This window comes from Canis lupus, chromosome 22 (assembly GCF_048164855.1).
Source record: "Canis lupus baileyi chromosome 22, mCanLup2.hap1, whole genome shotgun sequence".
NCBI lineage: Eukaryota > Metazoa > Chordata > Mammalia > Carnivora > Canidae > Canis > Canis lupus.
In genome coordinates, this window is record NC_132859.1 from 47,170,242 (window position 1) to 47,189,462 (window position 19,221).

Genomic DNA, 19,221 nt, shown 5'->3' on the forward strand with positions numbered 1-19,221 from the left:
TTCTGTTAAATAACACTGAATTCTTTGTGATTTGTCTATATTATGATTTTAAAAATAAAAATAGTAGAATTCATAATATGATTATGTGCACCTGTAGCTCATTAATAAAACAATGGGACCCTATAGCTGAAATCACATAGAAGAAAATTAACCTTAGATCCTATAAATTTTTAAATTATCAACTTGAATTGTACTTGTATTTCAGTATGCTAAGTTACAGGGGTTTTTTTCTAGCTTTCCTGTTATGTATCATGATCAATTGCCATTGTTTATTTTAGCGCATGTCATTCCTTATGTTACTTTTAATTTTGCTGAAGCAACATCCTGATGAATGTGTTTTATAAAGTGTTTTGATCATGAGAGTCCTAGCGTCTTTCATGTTCTTTACTTTGTTCCCACCTTTGATTGGGGATAGAAAGTTCAAAAGTGATTCTTCTCCTTCATAATTTGAGGATATTTTTCATTTTTTTGTATTCAATATTGTTGAGAAGGTGGATAGTTGTCTTCTTTATGAATAACTTTCTGTTGCTCTTTGGGAGGTTTTATAATATTCCCTTTGTTTCTGAGGTTATGGATTTTCAATGCATGTATATGGGAACAATATTTCATTAATCCTGTTTTCCACTCAATATGTCACCTCATTATATAATTATTTCTTCATTCCAGAACACTTCTCTTTTAATTCATTATTTTTCCTTTTCATTTATGCCTGTTTCTCTCCATTTAGAATTCTTACTAAAGGATGACAGTCTACTTGGATATTTTCTCCAAACCTCTACATTCCTCTATGAGGTTACTTATTTCCCTCTGTGGTGGATATAAGGCCATTTGGTCACTAAATCATGTCATTTCCCATTGAAACTCAGTAAAACATCATTTCCCAGTGCCCCTGTGTGTTTGAATAGTCTGGCCAATGGGAAGTTAAAATAAAGTCATCTGTGTCCTTTCAGTACATGTTGATGTAGATAACAAGTGGTTTATGTCATGTTCTCTCTTTCCTTCACCTGAAAGCTAACAAATGGCAGTGCAACTTGGAAGTCATGAGATGGTGAAATGAAGGTGTAAGAAGGTTGGGTTCTTGAATCTTTGGTTAGACAAGAGCTTCCCAGAAGTGCTGACTTACTTTTATTAAAGACATGTAAAGTTCTTTTACACAGCAAATAGTTTAAAGTACACTAACAAGTACTTATTGCCTTTTTAATCTGGATTCCTGTAATAAAACTGAATTTACCTTCAAATGAGTTTAGTTGTCAGCTATAAAAAGTATATCTATTCAACCTCTGTGTTAAATATTTTAAAGTATTTTGACAATTATAATGTTAATTTATCTCTCTCCTTTTTAAATATTTTATTTATTTAATCATGAGAGACACAGAGAGAGGCAAAGACATAGGCAGAGGGAGAAGCAGCTCCTTGATGGGAGCCTGATGTGGGACTCCATCCCAGGACCCCAGGATTACAAGTCTGAGCCAAAGGCAGACTCTCAACCACTGAGCCACACAGGTGCCTCTATAATGTTAATTTCTAAGATGTTCTGTCTAATTTCTGTTTGCTCCTTTCCATTGTGTCCTGTTCTTACATTTTATTTCTGTAATATCTCCTGGAATCTATCAAATTAAGATTTCCTTCCTTGAATTATTCTATTGTTTATGTAGTGTTGCTTATTCCCTTTTTATACCCTCATTCTTCTCTCTCATAACTTGGCTTTATTAAGTTTTCATCATATGGTCTTTTCCATTATTTGAATTTTTAACTATGAAAATATTTAAATCTATAAAAGAGTGAAATAAAATTAAGTTAAATTAGTTTAAAATACATTAGGGAAAATTCTAAACTGTTTGGCATATCCTCTTCTATGTGAGATCTCCCTTGCTCTTAAATTTGTTGACTTTTAAGTCTTTTTTTTTTTTTTTTTTTTTTTTTTTTTACTACATGTGATTGTTTTACACTTGAAGATTTTTTGACTTTACATTTGTTGACTCAGCTTTGAGCATTTCTGGGTCTCTGCTCATAAATCTTACTTTTAGTGTATTGGACTCTAATTTAATGTTTTTATTTTTTATTTTAATGTTTTATTTTTCTTTAAAATTAATCTCATCCACTATATATCTTCTAGTTAATTGACAACTTTTCTTGTACTCCTTTGCATTACATATTTGTTTTGGTTTCACTTAAACTTTTGCCATTATAATGCAGTTTAGGGTAGACATGAAGAGAAATGTTTGTGGCAATGGACAAGAATTAGGGTAAAACAAGTGAGGCAGCATTGTTCAAGAGTGGGGTTGGGTATTATCCTCATTTAAAATTGTGATAATTTGTTCATTATGGATTCCTGCACTATTCATTATGGATTCCTGCATAATTTTGTTTTTAAAATATTATTCTAAGGTACTGCTCTAAGATATTAATCATCTTGATTATTGAGATTTTGCTCTTCTCTTAATTTTACATCTGATATGAGTGTCCCATTTGCCTCAGCCTAGTCCAGGCCCTGCTGAACTATCATAAATCATGAAGTGGGAGGTACTTCAATGGAAAAGGAAAATGGATATTTAAGTGGGCTGTAAAAAATCTATTTTGAAGCTATTAATGTAATCTTATTTTTGCTTCCAGAATGTGTGCCCTGGAGAACAGAGGTCATTTTTGCTTTTCATAAATGAAATTTCTTTAAATAATAATAAACAAGCCAGACAAATTTTACTCTTATGACTATAATGTGAAAGAAGTATGCCAACCACACCTGGGATTGTGAATCAGCACAGTTCCTGAATCCAGATATTATTCCCTGTTTGTCACATCAAATCTACTTTTACTTTATTTTTATTCACTTCCAGTTTTATTGATAAATGATAGGCATACAACACTGTATAAGTTTAAGGAATACAGCATAATAACTTGACATATGTATACATTGTGAAATAATCATTATGTGGTAATCACCACATAAGTTTACCTAATTTCCATCACCTCACATAGCTAAAGCAATTCCTTTTCTTGTGATGAGGAATTTTGGGATTTACTCTTTTAGCAACTTTCTAATGCCAAATTTATTTTTCACATGTCCCTACCATGCTCCATAACCTGAGAGACTGACCCAACACTTCCTTATTCTAAGACTTCAGGTTGTGTCCAGTCAATAAGAGACCTAAGCAGATGTTTGGAATAAGAAAGAGACATTGTTTTCAGTTTCCTGGATCTCTTCCTCCTGACCATGGATTGGTGGTGGTTGTATTTCCTTTTGACAGGCCACATCCTGCTGGGGTCCCCACCTGATAGGTCTTGGTCTGTGTTGTAGCAACATCTTTTTTTATTTATCCCCTCAGGCTTACACTTGACAATTGCTTCCCTCTGTCATTCACCCTAAGATGCTCTACCATTCCCTAGTGGTCTCCCTTAAACTGACCAGGAAGTGTCAGGAAAATGTATTGGTGAGTCCAATATGTTCATTAGTGATTTAATCAAGGTTTTTGGAAAACTGAATTCAAAGCTTGTAGAACTAGATTGAGAAGAAAGTTCAATATGTAGTTCAGCTTGATGTGTGATGGTCAGTTCTTGTACATTCCATGATGAAATTTAATAGCCATAATATTTCTTTCCAAGTTCAGCTTCATTTTCATCCATCTCCTATTGAATGAAGGCACATGGTATGTTAAGCTACAAATAGAAACTTTATGTGACTGTCACTTGAATTTATGTCAATTATTTGGTAGTTGGGCAATGATAGTAATGTGATTATATACTATGGCTGCATTATATTTATTTATTTGAAATCTTAAAACTTATTTCAACTTGTCAACAAAAACTCTCAAATTCCATATATGCAAAACCTAACCATGTATATGGATGCCTATATCTGATTTGAGGGCATAAAAATGTCAAAGGGTTGTATGAGAAGATGAATTTAATATTCCTAAAGTGATATGGTGCCCTTAACTTTTCCTAAGCACTAGATAATGTCTTAAAGTTTCAGAGAACTAAAATGTCCAAAGGCCGAGAGAATCTGCAAATGTAAGTCCTATTCATGGGGAAGCTGAGTCAAGTTATTCAGGACACCTGGATACCATCTTATGCACAATTTTATTCAAGCATCTTTAAAATCTTTTACTTAATGAGGCATATTATAAGGAGAAAAATGACCAGCACTGTATGATGTGTTTGGTAAAGGTAGCAATCTGATTGATAAATTCCTATCTCCCAACCATCTGGAGGTACCAGATTGGCAGAATTTCTTGTCAGCATTCTGTATATTATCCATGCTTCACAAGACAAGAAAGGGTATCACTCAGCACTCTCAAGTGCTTAAAGTGATGGGTTCCTTTAACATGTTGCTAACTGGTTTGCAATATTTCTTTAAAAATAGTTTTTTGGTATCATGCTTCACTTAAAGGAAGAATTAGAATTTAATGGTATAAATTGCATTCGTTATAGATAATAGCAAAGATTCAAACATGAAAGACCCTCCTCACCATTAAACCTCAGGGTGTATTTTCTTTCTTTCCTCAAACCTCTTGTCACCTGGGTTAAAGATAGCAGTGCTATGTCAGTCTAGAAAAATCCATAGATTTAGGAAGTGCACATAATATGGTGAGCTCATTATTTTTGTATTAAAGCATGAGCAACACAGTGAAACATGGGGTGAGGCAGAGGTAGGAAGAAATAAAATAACAATAAATTTTAAGCATGTATTCTACCTTTTGAGTAGTTTTATTAAAATATAATTGGATAGTTCTCTTCTCTGTTAATGATGTGCACTTTTGATGAACTTAGCTTCTATTTAATACAAATATGAGCTACAGGCCTCTGTGAAATAAGTCTTCTATTTATATTACAGGTTGTAGTATGTCTGAAGCCAGTATCTATAACATAACCAATAAATTGAAAGGAAATTTTAACTTATTCGAAATTAAAGAAGTAACTACGACACAACATATGAATCAAAGAGCAGTTTCTCAAAGTGAAACACTGTCTGAGAACTTCCTAAGGCTAGCAGGTTCAAGATATAGCTACATGCTCACTGATAGAGACATTTAATCTGGGATTTTCTATAGTCTTTCAATTTTGGGTTATAACAACCACAAAAAAACAACTTACTGAGTCATTACTCTAGTGGGAGTGAAACATTTTTCTGATTTAAGGAAGTAGAAATCTCAAAGCTAAATATGTAATCCTTAAAAAGTGGGAGAAATTGAGAATTCCTATTTCTTGGAAATAATACTGTACTAATACATTTAGGATCCAGCTAGACAACGAAGCTGAACTAAAGGGCCATGAGTTTAAATGTAGAAAAGAGAAAATCAAACTTCAACTCTGTTTTGTGTGCCAAAAAAATGTAATATTAAGAAGAAAATAGTGCCTTGATTTCTGAGAAGCAGACTGTATATAATTTTAAAACACTAAACTGATAACCAAGAAACCCAAGAGCAATAAAAAAAAATGTTTCTGCCTGTAACATTCAAACTTAGTTCTGTTCTGTTTTGTTTTTTACGTTGAAAGACTCAATTTATGTTTACTGGAAATTCCAGTTGAGAATAGTGCATATATTGAAGAAACGGCTGAGATGGATTTTAATATTTCCAGAGCACGGAGCAGAAGACTGACTCTGAATCATTCAAGTAAAGCTGAGAAACCCTTCTTTACAAGTGTTTTGGTGGATGATCCCAGAAGAGATGGAGGAGTAGGCTATTAGGGAAATAAGCTGAACTGAAGCCTGGCATCAATTTCGAATTTACCCAAGTTCAAATAACATTTAGGTTGAAAGCTCAGTGAAAACACTGGTGAATTGAAGCAACAAAGAGCATAGGAGTTTATTATCAAATAATGAATTCTACAACAAAAAAGGAAATATAGATTTACATTGTTTTGGCCACAAGCATATAGATAAATATCACTGTTTGGGGAACATTCTTTGTAGTATATGGTCAAGGAAATGCAGTTCCTCTACAAAGGATGAACAACCTTTTGTGACCAAAGCAAAAAACAAAACAAAACAAAAAAATAAATAATTCTTCTTTTCCACTCTCCAAAACATTTTGCCTACTTTGCCATTCTTCTTTTCAGTAAGTATTCCATGCTTTCCTTCCTAAAATCATGATATTTTCAGGAAATATCTGCCTAGAGTAAAAAAAATTTTCCTATCATGTACTGTGCATGGGATCATTAAAGTCACAGACTTTAATGTTAGAACACAGGGCACCTTGTTTTACTGAGGAATGTCTTTCAGAATACTTATAACAGCTTGCCGTGTGTGTGTTGTGTGATTTATTTTTGTCTGGCTCCCCTGTGATAGTAAGGTCCTAGAGAACATATGCATGTCCTATTTGCCTTTTAATTACCAGCATCACCAACCAAAGTACTTTTCACATTATTGCCATTAATAAATGTATATATTGGACTGAAAAACAAAGATGAGGGTTTATTAATAAGATAAAAGGAGAAAGGGTTTTCCAAATTGAATTCTAAAAAAATCTTTAAAACTATAATATGGTAAAAGAGAAAAAAATCTATATTCATCAATAAAAATCTAAGTTCATATTCTAGGCAATCTAGATTGCTGAGCTGGATGGTCCAAAAAGTCTGTCATGTATACATTATTACTATTTTTAAACAAAGAGGTACTCTCAACAATAGAAAGTCAAATAATCTTATTACTAAGATATAAAATCAGGGGAAGGTAAGAAGAAAATTAGAAAATAAGAGGGAAGGATAACAAGTTGCAAGTGTTTCTACAGAGATATGAAAACTCTAAGATCACAGTTATCTTCAGGAGTTAATAATAGGAGAGGATATTTTTATTCATGATTATATTGAATAAATTTGTAGATGTTATGGGATAACTTCCAGAGGTTCTCCTAGCAGACCTTGCAATCCCACAGAAGCATGGAAATGGTAGCAAATCTACCATGGGATCAGCACCATGAGGGTGAAATTACAGAGCAGAACAGCTGACTTACTAGTGAGAGAGTCCTAAGTGAAATGTGAAAGAGAACACGTTGTCCAGGTGAAGAGAGCAGGGACAAAGGATAATAGGGAGAGAAGTGATGATGACTCATGATATAAATCTTTGAATTAATTCATTACTTCATTATGAGTTTAGATGATTGAACCTTTCCCAAAAGAATTAGTTTCCATAGACTGGTGATAATATACAAGATCTTCTTGGAAGGAATCTGATGCCTTGCTTAGGCTTCAAGGGCTCCTGTCTATAAGCAGATTGTTGCAAAGCAGTGCATTGCCTATTCCTTTGTGTCTTTGCACATGGTCTTTGTTTTCTATTTCCCAGATACACAGAAGTGTTGAGGGCATGTTCCATTTACAGCAATCACTTTATTTTTTAATTTTTATTTTTTTTTATTTATTTATGATAGTCACAGAGAGAGAGAGAGAGAGAGAGAGGCAGAGACACAGGCAGAGGGAGAAGCAGGCTCCATGCACCGGGAGCCTGATGTGGGATTCGATCCCGGGTCTCCAGGATCACGCCCTGGGCCAAAGGCAGGCGCCAAACCGCTGCGCCACCCAGGGATCCCTACAGCAATCACTTTAGAATATACTTCAGAGTATAGGCTTTGAAGACAAGCTTCAGACAGACTTGTGCTACCAATATGCAAAGTTGAACAGTGATCTATGCTTTAATTTTTTTCATCAAAAATGCAAAATATATGCATCATTAAGCTATTTTGGAGAAAATATTTGAACAGTTGTGAAAGTTAATTATTATGTGAACATTATTATTAATTTTGTTCAGTCTTTTTTTTAAAATTTTATTTATTTATGATAGTCACACGCAGAGAGATAGAGAGGCAGAGACACAGGCAGAGGGAGAAGCAGGCTCCATGCACCGGGAGCCTGACGTGGAATTCAATCCCGGGTCTGCGGGATCGCGCCCTGGGCCAAAGGTAGGCGCCAAACCACTGCGCCACCCAGGGATCCCAATTTTGTTCAGTCTTAAGGATGTTTCCAGTTGACAAGAAATTTTAAGTCACAAGAATAACCAGATAAGTTTTTCTAAAAATATTGGGCATAAAACTTTTATCCAAGCAAAATTACTGAAAATTTTATCTGTTTTCACAAGAAATTTAGCATCTTAATAAATGATTACCAATTTAAATGCTAAGTTAACTGAACTGCAATTAGGGTGATATTTACCCTTTTTGTAGAATCTGAAATGCCCTAGTTATAACCTCTCCAGATAAGAGGAAGATGGTCATCTTAACAACAACTGATATAGGTCTCCTTTGACAGGGGACATAATGATCCTTTAAGTCACAAACAGCAAAAGCATGTATCTTCACATTACCCTTATGGCTATATTAGGGAATCAGAGAAAAGATTAACAAATATGTGAAGAAATTGGAAAAACTAAAATCTAAACTAAAAACTAAAACTAAAATCTAAGTAATAGGTAGAATAGAAGTAGAGAGGTTGGGGCAATCTGTCCAAGATAGGAAACCTCAAGAAATAAGTGTCTACCAAATTCATGACCGTGTCCTCAGTGAGGTCAGAAAGGGCAAAATGATTCAGGAATTAGATATTGAAGGAAAATAATTATTAATCAGAACAATTTAGGGACACCTGGGTGGCTCAGCAGTTGAGCATCTGCCTTTGACTCAGGTTGTGATCCCAGAGTCCTGGGATTGAGCCCTGCATTGGGCTCCCTGCAGGGAGCCTGCTTCTCCAGCTGCCCATTTTTCTGCCTCTCTCTCTGTGGCTCTCATGAATAAATAAATAAAATATTTTTAAAAAGAATAATTTTATTTGACTATACATTAGAAACCTACTGAGGGTTGGAGCTCCAGAGTGGAGGAGCAAGGTCTGCAGAACCTGTGCCAAGCAAAACAATAATTTATCTGGTACAAATCATTAAAAAAATTTTTTCTTTAAAGTTCTGGAAATTTTCTAAAAAGCACATATAACATAGAAACACACTTACTCAACAAAATCAACTATATCTCATTAAAATACCAGGAGTCAGTGGTATTTGAGATACCCAAATTTTGTCCCCACTTCATGGAAACCAATGGGTACAGCTGAGAAGACAGGGGCTCCCAGTCTAGGGCTACATGATTTCAACACAAGAGATGCAGACCACTGGTTTTTCTCATCCCCCTCACTCCCTTCCCCAATCTTGTGTTGCAGAAGCTCTATTCTGGAGGGCAAAGAACAAAGGACTAAGACTTATTTTCTCCTTCATAGTCTTTACTCATATGGTGAAATATCTCCTGAGACATGACAGGCTGTGGATGCTGAAGCTTGTCAGGTCCACTATTCATACTAGCTCTGGTTTAGTAGCTTAGGGATTGTGCCCAAAGGTGAGAAGCATGCCTGAGAGGACTGACTTTATTTGGATCATCATATAAAGAATTCCATGCTTAAACAATAGAAGCCTTGTCAAGCAATGGACAAGAAGAAGTGGAAGAAAATTAACTCTCCCAGAAATGACTCTGACAGCAACATATAAAATGGGGGGCAGCTAATTTAATAGAGAGCACCAGGAAAAGACATAGCAAAGAAGAGGCCTCCTAGGATCACAAACAACCTTTGGGATTGGAAACACTGCACTTGTGTGAGGCTTCATCTACTTAGGAGTGATCAGAACATAATGAAGTAGGCTTGCAAGCATTCCCCAACTAACACACAGATCCATCAACGAGGGTGAAGCCTCACTGTTTGGTCAAAGGTTAAGTCTATAACCACTGACCAAACACTGGTTAAATAGTAAGTTATTCTTATCCAGTGGAAATTTCTAGGAAGGCAAACTTTAAAAAATAATCACACTCATTTTCAATAGTCTGTAAAACTGCATACATGCCCTAGGCTGCCCTTTCTGAAGAAATTAAAGAGAAAACTCCAAGCTACCATTTCCTGGTTGTATATGGGGCAGAAATGTAAATAAAATAGGATAACAGCCTCAAAGCCATATGCATCTAACATTAAAAGGTAAGAAATAAATAGCTAGGGGACTCAAGGGCAACCTTTCACTAACAACTACTTTATGCTGACCCAGAGGCAACACATAGGTAGCCAGCCTAAAAGATGAAAACAAGGAACAATATATGAATAGGGACATCAGAGTCTGTATACAGTGGGGGAAATAAGCTTCAGAGAGTTAGTTCAGCCAAGCCACTAAACAATAAATACATGACCAAGCAAAAAATAATATCAATCCCAAGGAGGGGCTAGGGAATCATTATTCAGAGTTACTGCAATATATTTTTTAAAATGGCCAATTTTCATGAAAAATATAAGACTTATCAAAAAATGGGAAATCATGCCCAATACACAGGAATGAAAGAAAGCAAAAAAATGTAGCATGGAGGGGGGAAACAAATATCTAACTTAACAGACAGAGAACTCAGAGAAGATACCATAAATAAGTGAAAAGAATGTACAAAAACCACATCTAACGATTTAAGGGAAAGTATAATGACATTGTCTCACCAAATGTAGAACATCAATGTAGAGACAGGAAAAAAAAATCTACATTTATATCTATATCTACACCTACATCTACATCTATATCCAAAGGAGATTCTGGAGTTGATAGGTATTATAACCAGAATTTTAAAAACAAGAGAAGGGCTCAACAATAGATTAGAACTGACAGGAGAGAATAATCAACAAACTTGAAGATATATTATGCAATCTGAAGAATAGAAAGGAAAAAGAAAGAGGAAAATGAATAGAACCCTAAGGAAAAGTGGGACATGATTAAACATAGCATCATATGCACAATGGGATTAACAAAAAAAAGATAAAAGGAGAGAAAGAAATGTTTAAGAAAGTAATGGCTGAAAACTTCCCAAATTAGATGAAAAACATTAATCTACATATCCAAAAAACACAATGACTTTCAAGCAGGATGAATCGTCAAAGAGATTCATATCACAGTAAAAATTTCAAAAGCCAGAGTTAGGGAAAATCTTAAAACACTAAGAGATATGTGGTTCATCATGCACAAAGGAACCCCAATAAGATTAACAACTGACTTCATATTTGAAACACATTTAAAGGGCTAAATGTAAAAAAATTGTCAGTGAAGGATCTTATATCCAAAAATAAGTATCTTTCCAAAAGGAAGACAAAACAAAGACATTGCCAGAAAAACAAAATCTTATAAAATTGTTGCTACATATTCCTGATTCATACGGTATACTGAAAGAAGTTTTCCAGGCTGAAACCAAGGAAAACCAGATAATAAATAAAAACCACATGAACAAACAAGAGTTCCAGTAAAAGTGTGACTCTACAATAGATTTTGATAAGATATATATTGTAAGCTCTTGTGTAATCACTAGGAAAAGTAAAAAATATATTTAACAAATCATTAGAGGTATCAAAATATTATAAATATTCCATTAATACAAAAGAAAACAATATGTGGAGGAATAGAGAAATAACTAAAACAAGAAACAGAAAATAAAGAGCAAAATGGCAGGTGCAAATATAACCAAATCAATCATAACATTAACTATGAATGAATTATTAGCAATAAAAAGGAATCAAATGATGCATGTCACAGCATGATGAACCTTGAAAACATGCTAAGTGAAAGAAGCGAGTCACAAAAGATTACATAATTTCAAAATTTCATTTATAGAAAATATTCAAAATAGGGAAAACCATGGAGACAAACAGTATACTTGTGGTTGCCTAGGGCTAGGTGTGAAAAGGAATTATGGGAGGAATGTGTAGTTGTTGTTAATGGGTATGGCAATCCTTTGGGGGATAAGTTCTAAACTTTGTTTTTAGTGATAGTTGCACAACCCTTTGGATATACTAAAAAGCATTAACTTGTACATTTTTAAGTGAGTAAATTTAATAGGATGGGAATTATATCTTAACAAATGTTTAAAAATAGAAAAATGATCAACACAATGCCAAACTGAAAAAAACAAGAATAAAGGTGTGTGGCTTTATCAACATTGGTAATCTCCATCCCCTGTCTCCAAGCTACGCAAACACTCAAGCTTGTGTCTTTAGCTTAAATATTCTTTACCTACTGTTCTTTTTGTAAATCTAAAGTCCCTTTTTTTTTTTTTTAAAGTCCCTTTTTAAGTCAAAAGGAAGTTGGAGTAGCAATACTTATAAAAGATGAATTAGATTTTAAACCAAAGATAAGGGGATACCTGGGTGGCGCAGCGGTTTAGCGCCTGCCTTTGGCCCAGGGCACGATCCTGGAGACCCGGGATCGAGTCCCACATCGGGCTCCCAGTGCATGGAGCCTGCTTCTCCCTCTGCCTGTGTCTCTGCCTCTTTCTCTCTCTCTGTGTGACTATCATAAATAAATAAAAATTTAAAAAAAAAGAAAAAAAAAGAAAAAGATAATTAAAAAAATAAATAAATAAACCAAAGATAAGAGATGAAGAAGGACACTCTATCACAGTAAAGAGGTCTATCCAACAAGAAGATCTAATAGTTGTAAATATTTATATACTCAAGTTGAAAGCACCCAAATATATAAAATAATTACTAACAAACATAAAGGAACTAATTGATAAGAATATAATAATAGTAGGGGACTTGAACATCCCACTTATAGCAATGGAAAGATCATCTAAGCAGAAAATCAACAAGAAAACGATGGCTTTGAATGAGACTGGACTAGATGAACTTAACAGATATATTCAGAACATTTCATCCTAAAGCAGCAGAAGACACATTTTTTTTTTTTCTAGTGGACTACGGGAATCCTCCAGAATAAATCATGTACTGGGTCACAAATCAGATCTCAACAAGTACAAAGAGATTGAGATCATACCATGCATATTTTCTAATCAGACCATGAAACTTGCAGTCAACCACAAGAAAAAATTTGGAAAGACCACAAATACATGGAGGCTAAACAACTTGCTACTGAAGAATGAATGGATCAACCAGGAAATCAAAGAAGAAATTTAAAAAATACATGGAAACAAATTAAAATGAAAACAGGACAGTCCAATCCTTTGGGATGCAGCAAATGTGGTCCTAGGAGGGAAGTATATAGTAATATAGGCCTACTTCAAGAAGCAAGAAAAATCTCAAACAACCAACCTAATCTTTTTTTATTTTTTTTCAGTAGTTTTTTTTTTTACATATTTTTTTTAATTGGAGTTCAATTTATAGTTCAACCTATAGCATAACACCCAGTGCTCATCCCATCAAGTGCCCCACTCAGTGTCTGTCACCCAGTCAGCCCCCACCCACCTCCCTTTCCACCACCCCATCAACCAACCTAATCTTAATCTTAATCTTAAACCTAATCTTAAACTTAAACTTAAATAGGAAAAAAAGAATAACATGAAGCTTAAAGCCAGCAGAAGAAGGGAAATAAAAAAGATAAGAGTAGAAATAAATTATATAGAAACTAAAAAATCAGTAGAATACATCAATGACACCAGGAGCTGTTTATTTGAAAAAAAAAATAAAATTGATAACCACCTAGCCATATATATCAAAAAGAAAAGAGAAAGGACTCAAATAAAATCACAAATGAGAAAGGAGAAATAACAACCAACACCACAGAAATTTTAAAAGTTATAAGAGAATATGAAAAATTAGGGATCCCTGGGTGGCACAGCGGTTTGGCGCCTGCCTTTGGCCCAGGGCGCGATCCTGGAGACCCGGGATCGAATCCCACGTCGGGCTCTCGGTGCATGGAGCCTGCTTCTCCCTCTGCCTGTGTCTCTGCCTCTCTCTCTCTGTGTGTGACTATCATAAAAAAAAAAAAAATTAAAAAAAAAAGAAAAATTAAATGCCAAATTGGGCAATCTGGAAGAAATGGACAAATTCCTAGAAACATATAAACTACCTAAGCTGAAAACAGGAAAAAAATAGAAAACTTGAACAGACTGATAACTAACAAAGAACTTGAATCAATAATCAAAAATTTCCCAACAAACAAAAGTCCAGGGCCAGTTGGCCTCACAGGGAAATTCTGCCAAACATTTAAAGAAGAGTTTATACCTATTTTTCTCAAACTATTCCAAAAAATAGAAATGGAACAAAAACTTCCAAACTCATTCTAGGAAGCCAGCACTGCCCTAAGTCTAAAACCAGAAAATTTACTCCACTAAAGAGAGAATTATAGGCCAATATCCCTGATGAACATGGATGGAAAAATTCCCAACAAAGTATTAGTAAATTGAATCCAACAGTACATTAAAAGGATCATTCACCATGATCAGGTGGGATTTATTCCTGGGCTGAAAGAGTGGTTCAATATTCTCAAATCAATCAACATGATACACCACGTTAATAAAAGAAAGCACAAGAACCATATGATCCTATCAATAGATGCAGAAAAAACATTTGACAAAGTACAATATTCATTCATGATAAAAACCCTCAACAAAGTAGGGATAGAAGGAACATACCTCAACATAAGAAAGACCATATATCAAAAAACCCCACAGCTAATATCATCCTCAATGGGGAAAAACTGAGAACTTTTCCTCTGAGGTCGGGAAAAAGACAGTTGTCCACTCTCACCAGTTATTTAACACAGTACTAGAAGTCCCAGCCTCAGCAATAAAACAACAAAAAGAAATAAAAGGCATCCAGATAGGCAAGGAAGAAGGCAAACTTTCATTATTTGCAAATAACATGATATAGAAAACCCAAAGTTTCCCCCCAAAATTTTGCTAGAACTGATACATGAACTCAGTAAAGTCACAGGATATAAATCAACATACAAAAATCTGTTGCATTTTGATATGTCAATAATGAAGCAGCAGAAAGAGAAATCAATCTCATTTACAAATTCCATAAAAAATGTAAGATATCTAGGAATAAAACTTACCAAACAGGTGAAAGATCTCTATTCTGAAAACTATAAAAAACTGATGAAGAAATTGAAGATGACACAAAGGAATGGAAATATATTGCATGCTCATGGATTGGAAGAACACATATTGTTAAAATGTCTATACTACCCAAAGCAATCTACACATTTAATGAAATCCCTATCAAAATAACACCAACATTTTTCACAGAAGAAGTAATCTTATAATTATTATGGAACCAAATAGACTTGCCCTACAACCCAGCAATTGCACTGCTGGGGATTTACCCCAAAGATACACCTGCACCCCGATGTTTCTAGCAGCAATGTCCACAATAGCCAAACTGTGGAAGGAGCCTCAGTGTCCATCGAAAGATGAATGGATAAAGAAGATGTGGTTTATGTATACAATGGAATATTCCTCAGCCATTAGAAACGACAAATACCCACCATTTGCTTCGACGTGGATGGAACTGGAGGGTATTATGCTGAGTGAAGTAAGTCAATCGGAGAAGGACAAACATTATATGGTCTCATTTATTTGGGGAATATAAATAATAGTGAAAGGGAATAGAAGGGAAGGGAGAAGAAATGGGTAGGAAACATCAGAAAGGGAGACAGAACATAAAGATTCCTAACTCTGGGAAATGAACTAGGGGTGGTGGAAGGGGAGCAGGGAGGGGGGTGGGGGTGCATGGGTGACGGGCACTGAGGGGGGCACTTGACGGGATGAGCACTGGGTGTTATTCTGTATGTTGGCAAATTGAACACCAATAAAAAATAAATTTATTATTAAAAAAATATTATGAAACCAAAAAGTCCCTGAATAGCCAAAAGAATGTTGAAAATAAAAAGCAAAACTGGAGGCCTCACAACTCCAGACTTCAAGCTATATTCCTACTACAAATTGTAGTCATCAAGACAGTGTGTTACTGGCACAAAAATAGACGCATAGATCAATGGAACAGAATGGAGAACCCAGAAATGGACCCTCAACTGTATGGTTAACTAATCTTTGACAAAGCAGGAAAAACTTTCTAGTAGGAAAAAAAATTATCTCTTCAACCAATTGTGTTGGGAAAACTGGACAGCAACATGCAGAAGGATGATACTGGATCACTGTCTTACACCATATGCAAAAGTAATTCAAAATCGGTGAAAGACTTAAATGTGACACAGGAAACCATCAAAATCCTAGAGAAGAGCACACAGTAACATCTTTGATGTTACTCAGCCACAGCAACTTCTTACTAGATATGTCACATGAAGCAAAGGAAATAAAATAAAATAAAATAAAATAAAATAAAATAAAATAAAATAAAACTATTGGGACTTTATCAAAATAAAAAGCTTTTACACAGTGAAAGAAACAGCCAACAAAACTAAAAAGCAACCTACAGACACACTTCTGGAAGGTTTTAGGCAGTGTGCAGGGGCAGAGGCAGAGGTTGTGGGAAGGAACTGACCATCAAAGCACCTGGGGTCAGGAGACTGTTGGGTAAGAGGATCCAATGGCCAGGGAGGTTCTAGTCTATTCTGCCTCACAACAGCTGTCCCCTTCCACACGGTCATTCTGAGCTAGTACCCATGCCTGGAATCAGGCCCCAACCTTAGCAAGGCCTGCCACACCTCTGGACCATATAGACTCTTGTAAAGTTAGGGAGCTTCTAGCTTTTATGAAAATGTGTAAGTCGGATCTGAGCGCTCTGCACACCAAAGACATGTCCTTGCTGTGGGGTGGGTGGAGAGTATGGGGGGGGGGGTAAAATGCTACCTGCTGCTCAAAAAACTAAATCAGAAGACAGTATCAAGGAAGAAAAAATAGATAGTAAGAAGGAGAAGGAAAACATAAAGACAGAAGAACCATCAACTGAGGACAGTGATCTAGAAATTGACAATGAAGGTCTGATTGAACCAGATACTGATTCCCCTCAAGAAACAGGAGATGAAAATGTACAGATAACCGAGGAAATGATGGATCAGGTAAATGATTAAAAAAAAAAGTGGCTGCTGTGGATGCCCTAAATGATGGTGAACTACAGAAAGCCATTGACTTGTTCACACTGCCATCAAACTGAATCCTCACTTGGCCATTCTGTATGCCAAGAGGGCCAGTGTCTTCACCAAATTACAGAAGCCACATTCGAGACTGTGACAGAGCTATTGAAATCCTGATTCAGCTCAGCCTTTAGAAGTGGCCAGGGAAAGCACACAGACTTCTGGGCCATTGGGGGAAAAAAGCACATGATCTTGCCCTTGCTGGTAAACTGGGTTATGGCGAAGATGCTAGTGCAATGCTGAAAGAAGTTCAACTGAGGGCCCAGAAAATTGCTGAGTGTCAGAGAAAGTATGAGCAAAAATGTGGAGTGAAAGATCAAAAAAAGAATAGAAAGGGTTGCAAAGGCTTTGGAAGAACATCAGAGAGCCCAGAGGGAGCAAGAAGTCAGCTGACAACCAGGAGCTCAGTATGGCTCTTTCCTAGGTGGCTTTCTCAGGAAAATGCCTGGTAATTTTCCCAGGGGAATACCTGAAATGGCAGGGAGATGCCTGGAGTGGCAGGAATGCCTGGGGTCAATGAAATTCTTAGTGATCCAGAGGTTCTTAAAGCTATGCAGGATCCAGAAGTGGTGGTGGCCTTCCAGGATGTGACCCAGAACCCAACAAATATGTCACAATATCAGAGTAACCCAAAGGTGATGAATCTGATCAGTAAATTGTTAGCCAAATTTAGAGGTCATGTGTAATGTCCTTAAAAATAAAGCCTTTCCTGAAGGAAAAACAACTTTGATCACCAATGGATGTCACAATAATATAAACCAGTATACTTCTGACCGTTTCATGAAGAAAGCTGGTGTACTGTGAAGAGAATTCATACCCCTCTGTGGCATATACAACTGAAACATTCTGCAGTGGTTTGCCATTTGGGTATTCATTCAGATGTCTTCCTACTAGGAATTACAAACTTTAAACATTTTTTAAACCTTAAAAATACTTAAAAAACTTATTTAAATAGTGTGTTAGTCCTTACATTTTTCTTTACTAATAATTTCAGGGTTTTTTTTCCCTTTGGACTAATTGGGCAAGGAAGATACTCAGTGTAGAAGATTTATCTCTTAGTTTGAGTGAAATAAAGACTTATTAGCAAAAGGCAAATATAACATTTAAATAGATGAAATTGAGTTGGAGATATGGTTACTGAGACACTTTGACCTGTCTTTTTAAATGCTTTATTTCTAAAATATGATTGATTTGGATAAAACCATCCAGACCACTGATATTACAGTAGGACTTGGGTCAGGACCAGAAGTGGTTTGCAGGGTAGCAGCAACTTTACTCCTCTATATAGTGTGCACCCTTGTGCAGATGCATTTAAATCTTATACTGTGGTGAAGGAATGATTTTTATAATGCTGCAGTAGAGTTGGATTACTTAGCCGGGTTCTCAACTGATATAGAAAATACATGTTTTGCATTATTCCACATAGGGGCAATAAGGGAATAGTTTTCTTTTTATATTTCTGTGTTTAGAGTGACCTTTCCTGGAGAAAGAGAAAATACCCATCTCTTTAGGTGCTTTCTACTTGTTTTCACCATGCCTCCCTCTGCTCCATTCTCTTTTTGGGCAAAAGATAGTCCTTGTTCATTGTCATCATCAATACTATTATTCTTCACAGAATAATAGTATTGGGCAATACTAATACTAATTGGGCAAGCATCTGTAATGCTGGGTATAATATGTAATACCTATAGTGATTATGTAAGGCAATACCCATAACAGCTGTAGTTTCTTACTTGGCCAATAATTTCATATTTAAGTGTTAGATTTTGACTTTAATTTAATTCTTGCTTTATTAAAAGTCATGCAAATAAAACAGATAGATAAAAAACTTCATCTAAATTAAAAACTTTTTTACATCAAGATACATTATCGAGCACATGTAAAGACAACCTATAAACTGGGAGAAAATATTTGGAAATCATATATTTGGCAAGGGGCTAATCTCCAGAACATATCAAGAACTCCTAAAACTCAACAATAAAAAGACATCCAGGGATGCCTGGGTGGCTCAGCAGTTGAGCATCTGCCTTCGGCTCAGGTCGTGATCCCATGGTCCCAGGATCCCACATTGGGCTCCCTGCATGGCACCTGCTTCTCCCTCTGCCTCTGTCTCTGCCTCTTTCTGTGTTTCTCATGAGTAAATAAATAAAATCTTTAAAAATAAATAACTAAAAAAAAAATACAATCCAATTTTAAAATGAGCAAAGAACTTGAGTAGACATTTGTCCAAGGAAGACATACAAATGACCAATTAATATATGAGAAAATCCTCAACATTGTTAATTGTTACAGAAAGACAAATTAAAAAAAAAATCCTACAATGTGATACCTCTTAACATCTACTAGGATGGTCATAATAAAGAAGACAATAACAAGTCTTAGCAAGGATATAGAGAAATTGAAAC

General features: G+C 35.4%; 1 pseudogene; it reads left to right on the forward strand.

Annotated features, from left to right (window-relative positions):
* The first annotated feature begins 5,557 nt into the window (after positions 1 to 5,557).
* Positions 5,558 to 17,502, forward strand: LOC140613736 (hsc70-interacting protein pseudogene; annotated as a pseudogene).
* Positions 17,503 to 19,221: the final 1,719 nt, after the last annotated feature.